We start from the raw sequence: 16554 nt of genomic DNA, 5'->3' as shown, positions 1-16554 counted from the left end.
GGGTGTCAGCCACTGGTGTCTAACCCAAAAAAATTTTAAAGGCTGGGAGTTCTGTTTAGTATTTGGCCAGCATTCATAGCCATGAATTCAATCCCCTTTAGATCTCACAGGATGTAGACAGAGACAGACAGAGACACAGAGAGAGAGACTACACAAGCTTGTTGTAGCAAGATGACTTGCTACAACACATTCTCCCATATCAATTTCCCTCCCTTAAATTATAGTTCTATAGTGTAACATAATCTAGCTAATTTACAACAAACTAGAAGTGGTTTGGAAGGGAACTTATCAAAAGAATTCTGTAATAGCGTATATAACTTAAGAGATGAGTGAGAACTAGGGACGTTTCAGGAACCTCCTTCTAGAGTGCTATCATAGGGGCTTTATGTGTATGTGTTCAAGTTTCAAATTCTAAGAGAAACATTCCAGTTTTTCAGCCATGGAAAGGGATAAAAGTGGACATGCACAATGCTGGGAGGTAATAAACACTTGCTGCCTGCCTACCACAGATTATCTAGGCTACACAAATATACAACAAATAAATTAGCATTCATGGTTCAGCCAAGAAAAAGGTCATAATATTGTTATTTAATTACATTTCACCAAGGTTTCTCCCCTTGGCATTTAGTATTCTAAGTAGGTTGGACACCCAGTTCCAGAAGTAACCTAGAAACATGGGGAAAAGAGGATCAATTTCAAACTCATTCTTCTTGAAATTGGAGGTTTGATATTTTGGACAGGTCTGACATGTGATTCAGGGAAGAAAGAATAACAAGCCCCTGAAAAAAAAATCAAGCTTATTCCCTAGATTATTTCCCTAGAGATGTCTAGGCTTATTCCATTTATCCACGAAGGCTTACCAATCTGAGGAGATAAACATGTTTATGGTAGCATTATTCATAATAGCCAAAAGGTGGAAGCAACCCCAATGTCCGTCATCTGATGAATGAATAATGTGGTATGTGCATTCAGTGGAATATTATTTAACTGTAAGAACAATTATTGATAAACTTCAGAAACACTGCGCTCAGTGGAAGGGCAGAAGCAAAAGGTCAAAAGTACGTGATTCCACTGAAATGAAAATGTCCACAGTAGTCAAGTCAAGGGAGAGAATGCAGATTGGTAGCTGCCTTTAGCTCTGGGGAGTGGAAATGTGGTATAACTGCTGAAGAATATAGTTCTAGACATCTAATGTACAGAATGATGCCTATAATTAATTACATGACATACTTGAAAAAATGCTAAAAGATCAGATATTAAATGTTCAAATCACCAATATGTTAACTAGATTGTTTCAATTATTTCTTATCATATGCATATATCTACATATGTTGTATACTATACATGTATAAATAAACTGGTATATCCAAACAATGTAGTATCACTTGGTGATTTAAAAAGTTAAGTGAGCTGAATGCCACAAAAGCATGGAGAACTTATATATGCATATTCTGGCTAGAAAGATGGTTCATCCTTGTAATCCTGCTAGAGAATTGCAATTTTGAGGCCAGCCAAGACAAAAAGTTAGTAAGAACCCCCCCCCCCCATCTCAATACAAATGGTTCAGTCATCATCTCAAGTACATGGGAGTTGTAAGTACCAGGATCATGGTCAAGGCCAGTCTGAACAAAAAGCAAGATACTACCTTAAAAATAAGACTAAAAAGAATTATAGTCATGTCTCAAATAGTAAAGTATCTACCTAGCAAGCATGAGGCCCTGAGTATAAACCTCAGTCCCACCATAAATAAATAAATTGCATATTACTAAGTCAAAGAAGCCAGTCTGAAAAAAGGCACTGTGTGGCTCAGCTTTTTGCCACTATAACAAGTATTTGAACTAACCAATTTATAAAGAAAAAAGGTTTGCCAGGCACTGGTGGTTCTCACCTGTAATTGTAGCTACTCAGGAGGCTGAGATCTGAGGATCATGGTTCAAAGCCAGCCTGTGCAGGAGAGTCCATGAGACTCTTATCTCCAATAAACTACTCAGAAAAAGAAGTGGGGCTGTGGCTCAAGTGATAGAGCACTAGTCTTGAACAAAAGAGCTCAGGAACAGCACCCAGGCCCAGAATTCAAGCCTCATGACGAAAGAAAGAAAGGAAAGAAAGGAAAGAAAGAAAGAAAGAAAGAAAGAAAGAAAGAAGGAAGGAAGGAAGGAAGGAAGGAAGGAAGGAAGGAAAGAGAAAGAAGGAAAGAAAGAAAGAAGAAAGAGAAAGAGAAAAAGAAAAAGAAAAGAGGGAGGGAGGGAGGGAGACAAAGAGGAAGAAAGGAAGGGAGGGAGGAAAAGAAAAAGAGGTTTGCTCAAGATTTTAGACGTTTCAGTTCACACACAATCATCTGATCTTAAGAAAGAGATTCTAGATAGACATTTGCCTGTTAGATGTACAAGTGATAAACAATCCATGGAAAAATTCTTAACAGCATTAGTTACTAGGGAAATGTAAATAAAAGCCATGAGATATCCACTTTACGCCCACTGGGATGGTTACAAATCAAAAAGATGGAAAAGAACAAGTAATAGCCAAGATGTGAAGAAATTGAACCCTCATACATTGCTGAAGGGAATGCAAAATGGAACAAGTAGCATTAGAAAGCAGTTTGGCAATATCTCAAATTAAACAGACTTGCTGCCTGTTACTGGACATCTATGTGAAAAAGAGCAACTTCAAATAAAACCATATACTAGAAGTAGACACCAGATGGCACTATTATCCCAAGATTCAATTTTATTTAATTAGTACTGGGGCTTGAATTCAAGGCCTCAAGCTTGCTTGACAGGGCTTTACCACTTAAGCCATAACTCCTGCCCCCTCCCCCTTTCTGGCCGTACTTGGGGCCTCATAACGGTTAGATCAGCAAGCTACCACTTAAGTCATGCTTCCAGTCTGGCGTTTTGCTGGTTGATTGGAAGACTTGTTTCTTGTGTGCCCAGGTTGGCTTCAAACTTCTATCCTCCAGATTTCAACCACCTGAGTAACTAGGATCACAGACATGAGTCATAGGCTCCTGGCTATGTGATGTAATAACAAATTTAAATTAAGGCAAAAATAGTGAAAATAAAAATGAAATAAGAAAGTATATACACTTCAAGTTGTTTAAAATATACTTTGGTTGGTCTGGGAAGGTGGCTTAGTGGTAGAGTGCTTGCCTAGCATGTATGTTCAATTCCTCAGTACCACATAAATAGAAAAAGCCAAAAGTGGTTACTGTGGCTCAAGTGGTAGAGTGCTAGCCTTGAGCAAAAGAAGCTCAGGGGGCTGGAAAGGTGGCTCCGTGGTAGAGTGCTTGCCTTGTATGCATGAGGCCCTGGGTTGGATTCCTCAGCACCACAAAAGCAGAAAAAGCCAGAAGTAGCGCTGTGGTAGAGCACTAGCATTGAGCTGAAAAACTGAGGGACAGCACTGTGCCCAGGCCCAAAGTTCTACTTCCAGTTTTTGAGTCGTTAGTTGGAGATAAGAGACTCACAAGAACTTTTCTGCCCAGGTTGGCTTTGAACCATGATCCTTAGATCTCAATCTCCTAGAGATAAAGTTTTGAATACTTCTTAAATTTGTGTTGCATCACAAAATTAATTTTGCAGTATATACATTTAAAAGAAAAGTATCCACTTTTTTAGTTTTCTTAAAATGGTAAATTAAAAGTTACTTAGGTAACATCTTAAAAAGTTAAGGGAGATATTGATCAAGATTCATTGTACTTAAGCAGGGTGCAGATGGTTCATGCCTGTAATCCTAGCTCAGGATACTGAAATCTGATGATCAAGATTCAAAACCAGCCTAGGCAAGAAGTCTATGAGACTCTTACCTCCAACTAACCATCAAAAAGACTGAAATGGAGCAGTGGCTCAAGTGGTGGCGTGCTCTAGCCTTGGGCATAACAACTCAGGGACAGCAGCCAGCCAGGCCATTCAGTTCAAGCCCTAGGTCCAGCACACACACACACACACAAATTCATTGTACTCATAAACTGACATATTGAACTGAAACCCCCTTTTTAAATTAAAGACATACATATACGTATATTGCTATATATATATATATATATATATATATATATGTATGTATATATATGGCAAGCATAAATAGAAGGATAGTGTAACAAAAACAAAGTTTATAAATGGCTCAAGTGGTAAAGCACCTGCCTAGAAAGTATGAAGCCCTGAGTTCAAACCATAGTAAGGCAAAAAGAAAGAGAAAGTTAAGGAAGACTTTTGGGTGTAAACTTGGAAAGATATGTATGATACATTAAATAAAGCACAAACAACTGGCAAGGTAACATATGATGTAATCTCAATATTCAGCAGTTGGAGGCAGGAAGATTTCAAGTTCAAACAAGCCTGTGATATATAGTACAATCCTGTCTCAAAATAAAAATCAAGAACAGGTTTCAAAGCAATATAATATATATAATCTTACATTTTCTTTAAAAGCTATCAAAATTTAAACAAACGTTTCTTTCTTTCTCTTTCTTTCTTTCTTTCTTTCTTTCTTTCTTTCTTTCTTCTCTTTCTTTCTTTCCTTTCTTCTTTTTCTCTTTTTCTTTCTCCTTTTCTTTTTTTTTTGTCAGTCCTGGGGTTTGAACTCAGGGCCTGGCTACTGTCCCTGAGCTTCTTTTTCTCAAAGCTAGCCCTCTACCACTTGAGCCACAGTGCCACTTCTGGCTTTTTCTGTGTATGTGGTACTTAGGAATGGAACCCAGGGCTTCATGCATGCTAGGCAAGCACCACTAGGCCACATTCCCAGCCCTAAATTACGTGTGTGTGTATGTGTGTGTGTGTGTGTGTGTGTGTGTGTGGTGTGTGTGTGTGTGTGTGTGTGTGTGTGTGTGTGTGTGTGTGTGTGTGTGTGTGCGCGTGGGGGGGGGGGTCGTGGGGCCTGAACTCTGGGCCTGGGTGCTGTCCCTCAGCTCTTAGCTCAAGGTTAGCACTCTACCACTTGAGCCATAGTGCCATTTCTGGCTTTTTCTGCTTATGTGATGCTGAGGAATCGAACCCAGGGCCTCATGCATGCAAGGTGAGCATTCTACCACTAAGCCACATTTCCAGCCCTAAATTACTTTTTTTTTTTTTTTAAGGGGGTTGATTTTTGAGACTATGCAGACCAAACTCACAGTCTTCTTCCTCAGTCATTGGAACACTGGGATCACAAATACATGTGCCATTTGGGTCAGATTAGTGTGTTAAAAATAAATGTTCTGATTTTTCCTTCTGTTGCTTTTACTATACCATCTACTCACACAACTCTCTGCAAGAGTTGAGTTTTATATGAGGGAATTAATACACAAGAAGGATATTTCACTTTATATGACAACTGCTAACTATGGCAGAGACTACTGGTGTCCTTTCCATTACTCATTCTCTCCTTCTCACTAAAAGTATCTGTTATTAGTTGTGGCAATAAGTCCAACAAAAAAATACAGTGTTTCCTAGCTCTTCTTGCAACTGGAAATGGTCATGTGACAAAATTGTGGCTGAAACACAAATAGAGATGTTGAGAAGGAGTTCTGGGAAAACTTTTTTAAAGGACTTTCAGCCATTTTGGGGCCCTTAGGAATGAGAACTATTTGCTCACAAGGTAAAAGCAATGAACTGAAGTGCCATACCAGCCCTGAAGATTCACTTACGGATTTCTTTTATAGAAATAATAAATTTTTATCTACAGTTTCCAGTTAAATAGTTAGACACGTGTTTGTGTGTGTGTGTGTGTGTGTGTGTGTGTGTGTGTGTGTGTGTGTGTGTGTGTGTGTTCTGGTCCTCGGGCTTGAACTCAGGGCCTGGGCACTGTCCCTGAGCTTTCTTGCTCAGGGCTAGCACTCTATCACTTGAGCCAGCTTTTTGGTGATTAATTGGAGATAAGACTCTCACTGAGTGGGGCATTGGTAACTTGCGCCTATATTCCTAACTACTCAGGAGGCTGAGATCTGAGGAATGTGGTTCTAACCTAGGCAGGACGCTTCAAGAATGGTTCAAAGCCAGCCTGGACAGGAAAGGCCGTGAGACTCGTATTTCCAATAAAACACTCAGATAACTAGAAGTGGCCCTTTGGCTCAAGTGGTAGAGCGCTAGCCTTGAGCTGAAGAGCGCAAGGACAGCGCCCAAGCCCAGAGTTCAGGCCCCATGACTGACCAAAAATAAATAAATAAAATGAAATTAAACACACACACACACACACACACACACACACACACACACACACACACACACACACACACACACACACACACACACACACACACACACACACACACACACACACACACACACACACACACACACACAGTTGGTCATGGAGCTTGAACTCTGGGCCTGAACGCTGTCCCTCAGCTCTTCAACTCAAGGCTAGTGCTCCACCAGTTGAGTCACTGCACCACTTCCCCTCTTACTCTTTTTTTTTTTCTTTTTTTAAAATTTCCTCAGGCACTGGCAAGAACTCAAGACTTCACACTCATGCTTGGCTTTTTTGCTTATGGCTGGTGTTCTTCACTTGAGCCACATTGTCAGTCTAACGTTTTGCTAGTTCACTGCAGACAGCGTCTCAAAAGATTTTTCTGCCTTGCTGTCTCTAAACCTCAATCCTCCAGGTTTTAACCTCCTTAAGTAGCTAGGATAATAGGCGTGAGCCTCTAACATTCAGTTTCCCTTTAGTTCTTTTGTTTTTGATACAGGATCTTTCTATGTAGCTATCTTCCTTTCCCAAGTCAAACATTTTCTCAAATCTGAACATTCATTATATTTAAAATAATACTATAGCAAGGGAGTCCAGGGTGGGTGTGAATAGTCCAGTCCAGTTCATTTGGAGATATTTCCACTTAATTCTTCCTGGTGTCCATTAAGTAAGTATTATCTCAAACTTCCCATGTTTCCCAAAGAGGCAGTAATTCTGAGAAAGGGTACTGTATTTAGCACATGCTGAAAGAAACATTGACCTTCCCATGACCAACACATAGCCTCACCCCTCCTCACTGATATAGATAGAAAAAACAGTTTCTTTTTATCTTCTAGCTTTCATATTTGTATCTAACAGGCATTAACAAAACGTTTAAGATTACCTTAAGAATCAGGCTCCAGCTGAGCACAGTGGCGCATCCCTGTAATCCTAACTCAGGAAGCTGAGATCAGGATGATAGTGTTCTAGGCCAGCCTAGGCAAAAAGTTCACAAGATCCCAATCTCAACCAGTCTCTGGGCAAAGTGGTAGGCACCAATATCCCAACTATGCAAGAAATGAAAATAGAAGCATCACAGTCGAGATCGGCATAAATGTAAGATTCTATTAAAACAAACAAACCAAAAAACTAGAGCAAAAGGGTTGGGCTCAGATGATATAGCACCTGACAGGTACAAGGCTGAGTCCAAACCGCAGTACTGCGAACAGCAGCATAAGCTGAGTGGCGCATGACTATGATCATAGTTGGGAGGCTGATGCAGGAGGATCAGAAGTTTGAGGTCAGCCTGAGCAAGTTAGTGAGACCCTATCTCAAAAACAAAAAGGATCAAGGGCAAGGCTCCAGAGGAAAAGTCCAGGATATACTATCAAGGCCTACAGTTCAAACCCTAGTCCCTAAAAAAAAAAAGAAGAAAAATGGCAAGATCAAAAAGAATGAAGACTCTGTAATTGAGGCATCTACCTCTCAATGGGTGCTATTTTGCAACACAAAGATCAAGCTTTGGAAATACTCCCATGTCATTACTCTGTGCCAAATTAAATTCCTGTAGGTGTTATCCTCCCACTACCCTCTACAAAATTAAATTTTTGATTAAGGTTTCATACTCCCATCAGCTTTAGAAGAGGGCAATACTAAGAGTTTATCCTCTGTGTACAAGTAGCCCCTTACCCCATGGATGAGAGTGAGATGGAGGGAAGTTTGCTTTTACAGTTATAACAATAACATATTCTCAGAGAGAAGCTTTCCAGATGGTTTTTTGTTTTTCTGGACTGACCTTTTGCTTGTTTGCTTGTTCAAGGCTGAACATTTGCCTGGTGCCTTGTGGGATCATCAGCAGTCAAATGATTTTCAGAACCATACTGGGAAAATAGAACAACAGCTCTATCTAGTTATCTGGTATCCCAGGGACTTTACTGCTTTCTTTGTAGATTGTGCTATGTTTTTCTTTTTTTTTTTAAATCAAGATTATTACTTCAACAAAGGGCAAATAGAAGTGGGGATGAGAACAGGTATACACTAACAAACCCACATGACTATTAAATAGTTATATCAAATGACTTAGAGGACAGATTTGAATTAGTAATCTGAGTGAAGGCTAAGTTCTACCTGCAAAATGAAACTTCTATTTCCTACTAGTGATGTGGTCTCAAATACATGAAGAGAAACTACTTTTTCCCATAGCACCTTGGCAATATTATGAGCATCAGTAATGTTTATCAACTCCATACCTCTGCAAATAGAATGGCAAGGCTCTAGAAAAAGCTAACAAACTCTTTTAGTAGAGCAGGCTAACTTAAGTTGTAACAAGTTGAAGTGGAAAGAGGGAAAATTTTAAAAAAGGAAAATAGGTGCCCCATTTCTCTACCTTAGAGTTGCTCCTGTTGATCCTTCTACCTCTACTTCTTTTTGTGTAGGGGTGGAGGTTGGAGGGGATAGGAAATGTATCACACCAGTACTAGGGCTTCAACTCAGGTCCTGGGCACAGTCATTTAGCTTTTTTACTCTAGGTCAATCCTCTATCACTTGAGCTACAGTTCCACTTCTGGCTTTTTGCTAGTTAACTGAAGTTAAGAGTTTCATGAACTTTTCTACCTGGGCTGGCTTTGAACTGTAATCCTCAAATCTCAGCCTCCTGAGTAGCTAGGATTGCAGGTATGAGCCACCAAAGCTCGGCTCATAATTCTTTAACTATCAAATGTACCATACTAATAAGATGTTAATATTAGCAGGAATTTGGTGTAGGGATTCCCCATACACTTCCCTTTGGTCTGAGACTGGGACTTGAACTTGGTACCTAATAATTTTGCTCATTGGCTAGCATGTGTCTGAGCCACATTTCCAATACCAGTCAGAACTTCTATCTTCAGTTTTGTTTTTTTTTTGGTAGGTCTTAAATTGCTCTAAAATAATGCTTATTTTAAAAACTTTAAAAAGCTTTAAATTTTAAAAAATATCAGAGAAGGTGCTGGCATATAGCTCATTGGTAGACATGTGCTTAGTGCCTGCACAGGCATGGCATATCTTATAAATGTCTTGAACTTTGACTCTCTTCATGTGATTGAGATGAATACTTCTGAACAACTGGCTATATTGGAGGGTCCCATACCCCTTCCTCTGTTTCAAAAAATTTCCAGAATGGTCTATAGAACTGAAGAAATGTTTTACTGGTTTATATATAGGATGTTACTCATAAACAGTCAATGGAGGAAATGTCCAGGGCAAGTTATAGAGGGTGAGGAAGCAAAGCATCCATACCCGCTCTGGGCATACCATTCTCCTAATACTTCTATCTGTTCAGCAGCCTGGAAGCTCAGAGGACTGAACTCAGTTCTTGTGCATGACAAAGCACACATTACTACTGAAGTATGCCTCTAACTCCAAGATTTTTTGTTATTGCTGTTGGTAGTGATGGGGTTTAAAACTCAGGGCCTGGGCACTGTCCCTGACCTCATGGTCCGGATGGCTTTGAACCATGATCCTTAGAACTCAGCCTTCTGAGTTGCTAGGATTGTAAGTATGAGCCACCTGTGCCCAGCACCAAGAGTTTTGGGTGTTGTTTTTTTTTGGCTAGTTCTGGGGCTTGAAGTCTGGGCCTGGGCGCTGTCTCTGATCTCCTCTTGCTCAAGGCTAGTAGCACTCTACCACTTGAGCCACAGTGCCACTTCTGGCTTTTTCTGTAATTAACTGGAGATAGGAATCTCATGGACTTTCTTGTTCGGGCAAGAATCAGATCTCAGCCCCCTGAGTAGCTAGGATTACAGGTGTAAGCCACCTGCACCCAACTCCAAGAGTTTTTATGGAGCTTACTATCCATCCCTCCCACTTTCACTCTTTTTCTGGAAGTTAGTGGTTGGGCTTAAACCCTTTAATGCTCTAATGTAGGGGTGGGGAATATCTGGTCTGTGAGCCATGTATATCCCTTGAAAACATGACAGGACATGATAGGACACGCATGCTTCTTGCCAGCTGCTTGTGGCCATCTGCTTGCAATGATAATTTTGTACTGTCCACAAATGATGTTACAAATATCCAAGTGGCCCATGGCAGAACAAAGGTATTTCTAATGACTAATCCTAGGAGACTTCTAAATTAAAAATCAATCCTCAGAGTAAAGAATGGGGTTCCAGTTTTAATGATAAGAGATCAGTGCTTCAAGGGGAATGATGATTCTTTGAACACTGTAGTATTTAACATTCAAGACTATTCTCAGACCTACCTTCATGGATTCATGACTAAATCCTACAGGTGGCTTTTCTTTGAATAAATATAGGAACAACCATTTTATAAAAATCTAGGGGATAATGTGAACTAGTTGATACAACAAAAAAGACATAGGGAAGGAATTCCCCCTCTTTGGAAAAGTGCTTCAGAAAGTAGAAAACAACTTTGGCCTAGGCTGGAAACTCCGAACTATAGGGCAGTAACAGGAGAGAACGCCTAAGTGTGACTATCGGTATTCTCTACTCTAGGAACTGCCTGTGTTAGGAGCTTCACGTATGCATGATTACATCAGGGCCAGTTAGAGCATGAGGAGAATGGATATTACTTACAGTATCTGATAGATTAGTGAGCAAGTAGGAGATACTTTCATGCCACCTCCTCAAATAGTTGGGAAGGACTTTGAACAAAGGCTCATAACTCAACAGAACGGGGTGAGCATCAGACAGTGTATGTCAGCTATTATGCTTGACTACGAAGGTGAGATAGCCTGAAAAATATGAATTAAACTCCCACACATTTTTTCCTTTGACTTTTGAAGTGTGATAGTGCCTAAGTGTTGAATAAATAACAAATATGAAAGGAACACACTGACAAGGTATCTTTTTTTAAATCATTTTTAAAAATTTGGAAATAATTACAATTCACAGGAAGTTTAAAATATAGTACAGCGAGGCCTTTACTTAGTTTCCATGTATAACATCTTTTTTTCTTCTTTTTTTTTTTTTTGCTAGTCCTTGAACTCAGGGGCTTGAACTCAGGGCCTGAGCTTTTTTTGCTCAAGGCTGGCACTCTACCACTTGAGCCAAAGGACCACTTCTGGCTTTTTCTATGTATGTGGTACTGAGGAATTGAACCCAGGGCTTCACACATGCTAGCCAAGCATTCTAGCACTGAGCCACATTCCCAGCCCCCAAGAATAACATCTTACTAATGGTAGTAAGCCAACGAAACCAGGAAACTGACATAAGTGTACTCATCTTCTGATTTTGCAACCTATACCAAAATTCTATGCAGATTTTATTGTTCAGATTTATATTAGATTTATATAACCACCTCTATAATAAAAATTCAGAATTGTTTTAATATCACAAATATCATCACAGACATCTCCATCCGCCTCCATTCCCTTCCATTCCATTCCTAATTTCTTCCAACCAGTATCATCTTCTCTCTATAATTTTGGCTTTTTGAAAATGTTATAGAAAGGGAATCATACAGTGTGCAATTTTTCAGATTTTCTTTTTTACTCAGTATAATTTCAGAGGCTTTTATCTTAGAATATATATATATATATACATATATATATATATATACCACAATTTTGCATTTTTTACAATGGCTATTATTATTTGACCTATATTAATATCTTCCTATTATTTTATGTCTTAAGAAGTCTTACCTGTAAACATGAACAGGGTAACATAGGTTAACTGTTAACTAACCACTGTATACTGGAATGGCTTAAGGCAAGTGTTCAAAGGTTACATTTTGTCCAAATGTAAGGGTGAGGTTGTAGCTCTGATAAACTACAAGGGTTTCCTGGGAATTCCTTAGGCAAATTAGAATAAAAACCAAGGAATATAAAATGTTAGAATATAAACTATTTAGAATGTCATCTCTTTCAACAAATAGAGCAATTATGAGAGAGAAAATGTTCCCTTCTTTACCATCCAGAAGCCAGTGCTGGTATTTAGGTCACATGGACGATATCTGATCATTCTAGAAACCTAGAAGCCATTGCTGAGATTATGGAAGGGCAAGGCTCTCTATGTTATGTGAGCTATGGGAACAGCAAGGATCCTAAATTTTATCTACTGTTTTTGAATCAGAGACTCACAAATTCATAGAGCTCAGTCCCTAAATTCTTTGACTTTGAGGTCAAGGGGTATGGGAAATGGAGGTTTACCTTGCTTTCTACTATAATCTGTTTTCTTTTTATCTAGGCCTCTGTTGTAAAGCTGGACTTGAGGTTTAGCAAATGCCGTGTTATTTTGTTCACTTTATTCAGGTGCACTGTCTTTACCTTGCACACTGCACAACAATTGTAGTATGGATGAGTTTCACACACATTGTACATTTTGAAAAAATATTGACTTTTGTTAGTTATCTTAAGGCATAAAGTTAAGACACCTCTATAATAAAACCAGGCTCACAATGAAATATAGGTACCGAGAAAGGAGACTAACAAAATGTGGATGTGTGCTCAAATTGTAGAGCACGAGGTTTGAGTGGAAAAAGCTAAGCAAGAGCACAAGGGCTTGAGTTCAAGACCCAGCACAGGAACAAAAACCAGAGAAAGGGATATAACATTTTTTTTAAGAAAAAAATGTAAGCTGGCATCTTTTTGGAATAACTCTGGCAGTATTTACCAAATCTAGAATGCTTATATCTATTGTTCTGCAATTCTACTTCTAATAATCTATTCTCAGATTGGTGCAGATGATGGTTCATGCATACTTTTTTAGTGTTTGTTTTTTTGTTGGTTGCGGGGCTTGAACTCTGGGCCTGGGCACTGTCCCTGAGCCTTCAGCGCTCTACCACTTGAGCCACAGCACCACTTCTGGTTTTCTAGTGGTTAATTGGAGAGAAGAGTGTCATGGACTTTCCTGCCCGGGCTGGCTTTGAACCGCAATCCTCAGATCTCAGCCTCCTGAGTAGCTAGGATTACAGGCGTGAGCCACCACACCTGGCATGCATATATATTTTTATGCACAGCTGTTAGATGTTCATATGTATATGACATTTCCACAATATTCTTAGTTATATTAAATAATTAAAAACTTGAAATTTCTTATTTGGGAAAAGGTTAAATAAATTAGAGCATATTAAATTAGGAACTACTATGCAGTAATAAAGATAATTAAATTGATTATAAGAATTATACTTCTAGGGCTGGGAAGATGGCTCAGTGGTAGAGTGCTTGCATTGCATGCCTGAGGCCCTGGGTTCGATTCTTCAGCACCACATAAGCAAAAAAGAAAAAAGCTGGAGGTGGTGCTATGGCTCAAGTGGTAGAGCGCTAGCCTTGAGCTGAAGAGCTGAGGGACAGTGCCCAGGCCCAGAGTTCAGGCCCCATGACCGGACCCCCCCCCAAAAAAAGAATTATACTTCTAGCCAGGCGCCAGTAGCTCATGCCTGTAATCCTAGCTACTCAGGAGGCTGAGATCTGAATATCACGGTTCAAAGCCAGCCCAGGCAGGAAAAGTCTGTGAAACACATCTCCAATAAACCACCAGAAAACCACAAATGGCACTGTAGCTCAAGTGGTAGAGCACTAACCTTGAGCTGAAGAGCTGAGGGACAGCGCTCAGGCCCAGAGTTCAAGTCTCACAACTGACAGAAAAAAAGAAATATACTTCTTTTTTATAGTAAAGGTCTAGAATGATGCATAAATATTATTACATAGTTTATTATGGGTTGGGGAAAATTGGATGAGAAAAAAAACAAAAGATTTAAAATAATATTGTTTGAATTTTCAAAAATGAGTGTCAACACTTATATTCTGTATCTACCTAAACAAAAAATTATGAAAATTTCATCAGCAGAATATATTCCAAATACAGCAGGAGAAAGGCTGTACTATCTATTTATTAAGCTATTTTAAAATAGTGAAATATCTATATACATCTGGCAATGTATGGTGGCAATATTTACAAATATAACTTAATATTTGGACTTCACATACAAGAAGATATTTGATATTTTGGAAAACGGGACTGAGGTTTATAGACATAGTAGCTTAATTAATGATGAACTCACTGAATGAGACTCTTTATTTGGAAACTTTTTGTTGTTGTTGTTGTTTTAAGAACTGAGTGAGGTGAGGTGGCTCACATCTGTAATTCTAGCTACTCAAGGGACTCAGATCTGGGGATGGCAGTGAAGTCAGCCCAAGCAGGAAAGTCCATGAGACTCATATTCCCAATAAAGAACTCAGAAAAAGCTGGAAGTGGAGCTATGGCTCAAGTGGTAGAGCACTAGCTTTGAGCAAAAGAAGCTCTGGGCCCAGACCCTGAGTTCAAGCCCCAAGAACATCAAAAAAAGAAACAGGGAAAAAAAAAAGGAAAAAAAATAACAAAGCTGGGGGTTAATTAACACCTATAGGTGTTAATCCTAGCTATGCAAGACGCTGAGATCTGAGGATTGTAGTTTAAAGCCAGCTTGGGCAGGAAAGTCCATGAGGCTCATCTCCAATTAGCTACAAAAAAAAAAAAAAAAAAGCTGGAAAGGAGCTGTAGCTCAAAATGGTAGAGCACTAGCCTTGAGAATAGAAGCTAAGGGACACTGCCTGTTAGATTATTTGGATTTTGCCAGAAAACCATGCAGACATCCAGGTACACAGAACAAAGAAAGGTTTATTGCTGAGAAAGGGACCAGGAAGAACCCTTCTAGTGAGAAGCACCTACTATTGTCTAAGGTGACGTATATAACCTAGGAGGTTTAGGAGGGGCTAGGAGGCCGAGACCCCTGGTGTGGAAGTGCGGGCCAGGGGCTTCATCACGGCGGACTAGGATTTATGGCTGTTATCCAAACAGTAAGGAGACCTGCAACTGCCCAGGCCTGAAGGTCACTCTATGGGGCTCTTGCTGCCTTATATGGTGGTAGCTGTCCCAGAGAAGTGCCATCCCAAGGTAGAGGGGGTTGGAGGCTGATTATTTACTGCCTTTACTAAGTGGGCCTAGTATTGCCCAGGAAGGGAGCATGCTAAACTATGGAGAGGGGAAGTGTACTAAGCTATGGGAAGGGAACTCAATTCGAGAACACTAGAACTCTAGGACCAGCACTAAAACCAGAACCAAAGGGGGGGGGGGGGGGGAAATCCATTCAGCCATAAAGGCTGCAATTTGAGTTCATGTGTAGCTGCAATTTGAGTTCATGTGTATTTATCTACACCTTCAGTGCTTTGCACATAATACATACTCTCAATAAATACTGACTGCATGAGTCTTCAGTTTAAATCTTTTTTGTTTTTGGTAACACCTACTTATTTAAAGCAAGGTATTTTTAGAAACGATATATAGTTGCGGTTATTACTTGCTCTTCAAGTGGGGACAGCAGCTCCCTATTTCTACACGGAGAGGTTTAAAATTTGGTTTGAAAGCAGTGGCTCACATTCTGGCGATCTGTGAATTCAAAGGCCATTCAATTTCACAACTAGACAGTCGATGAAAGGGGAAAAAACGTGTTGTCAGTAGTTATACACTTACTAGTATTACATATACCTATTTATTTTTGTTCAGACAGAAAGGGCTGTGGTGCAAACGAACTGACTGTGAACTTGTAAATAAATCACACTACTCGTTATATTTTCATGTGGAAAAAGTGAATAATCTCTACCTAAAAGACCTAAAAGTGACCACTCCCACCCCCATCCCTACCCTGAGAAAGGTAAGACTTTTAAAACTATAGCAATAAAGTGGCCACACTAGATTCGGGCAAATGCAAGCTCCATGTAAACTCAGTACCGGATCGTCAGCTAGAAAAGCACTGCGACGAAAACTGCTTAAAAATTACAAGGCACTCCATTCCAGGATCTTCCTAAGCACACCTACCGGGCTGGAGCCGGGCCTAGGAGGCGACTCCCTTCGCCTTGAGGCGGACCTGCGGGACTGGCCCCGGCCGGGGTTCTTCCCCACTCGGGCCTTGAACTTCCCAGGGCTGCAGAACCCGAGTCTCCGAAAAACGACAGCCAGGGACTTGTTTCCAACGGCCGTGCCCGGTTTCTGGCCTTGCAGCCAACAACGTCGGAGCAATTCCATCTGGGCTCTAGGGTCTCCGCGGGACATTTCTACCGACGTTACAGAGTCGGGTCTGGGCCTTTCCCGCCAGCAGGGGGAGGTGTGCCAGCAGGGCTTCCGCCGGGCCGGAAGGCCCGCGGGGCAGGCGCGAGGACGGGCGGCCGAGCGCAAAACACAAGGCGCGCGCTCCCGCGAACGCAGGAGCGAGGCGAGGACACGCACGCGTGCGTGCGTGCGTGCGTCGCGACGTGTTCGGAGGGCGGGGCGCAGTGGCGAGGGCGGGAAGAGGGCGCCCTGGAGCCGAGCCCAGGGTGGGCGCGAGCGCAGGGGCGGGCCCCGAGGGAGGGCGTCGACGCCGGGGGGGCGGGGCCGAGCGAGGCGGGGACGCGCTCGCGGGCTGGGAAGGCGGAGGCGCGGAGGTGGCGGGAGC

The sequence above is a fragment of the Dipodomys merriami genome, unplaced genomic scaffold (genome assembly GCF_024711535.1).
Source record: "Dipodomys merriami isolate MVZ:Mamm:240054 unplaced genomic scaffold, mDipMer1.0.p SCAF_11, whole genome shotgun sequence".
Taxonomy (NCBI): domain Eukaryota; kingdom Metazoa; phylum Chordata; class Mammalia; order Rodentia; family Heteromyidae; genus Dipodomys; species Dipodomys merriami.
The sequence above is the reverse complement of the archived record's forward strand: the minus strand, read 5'-3'. Positions refer to the sequence as shown.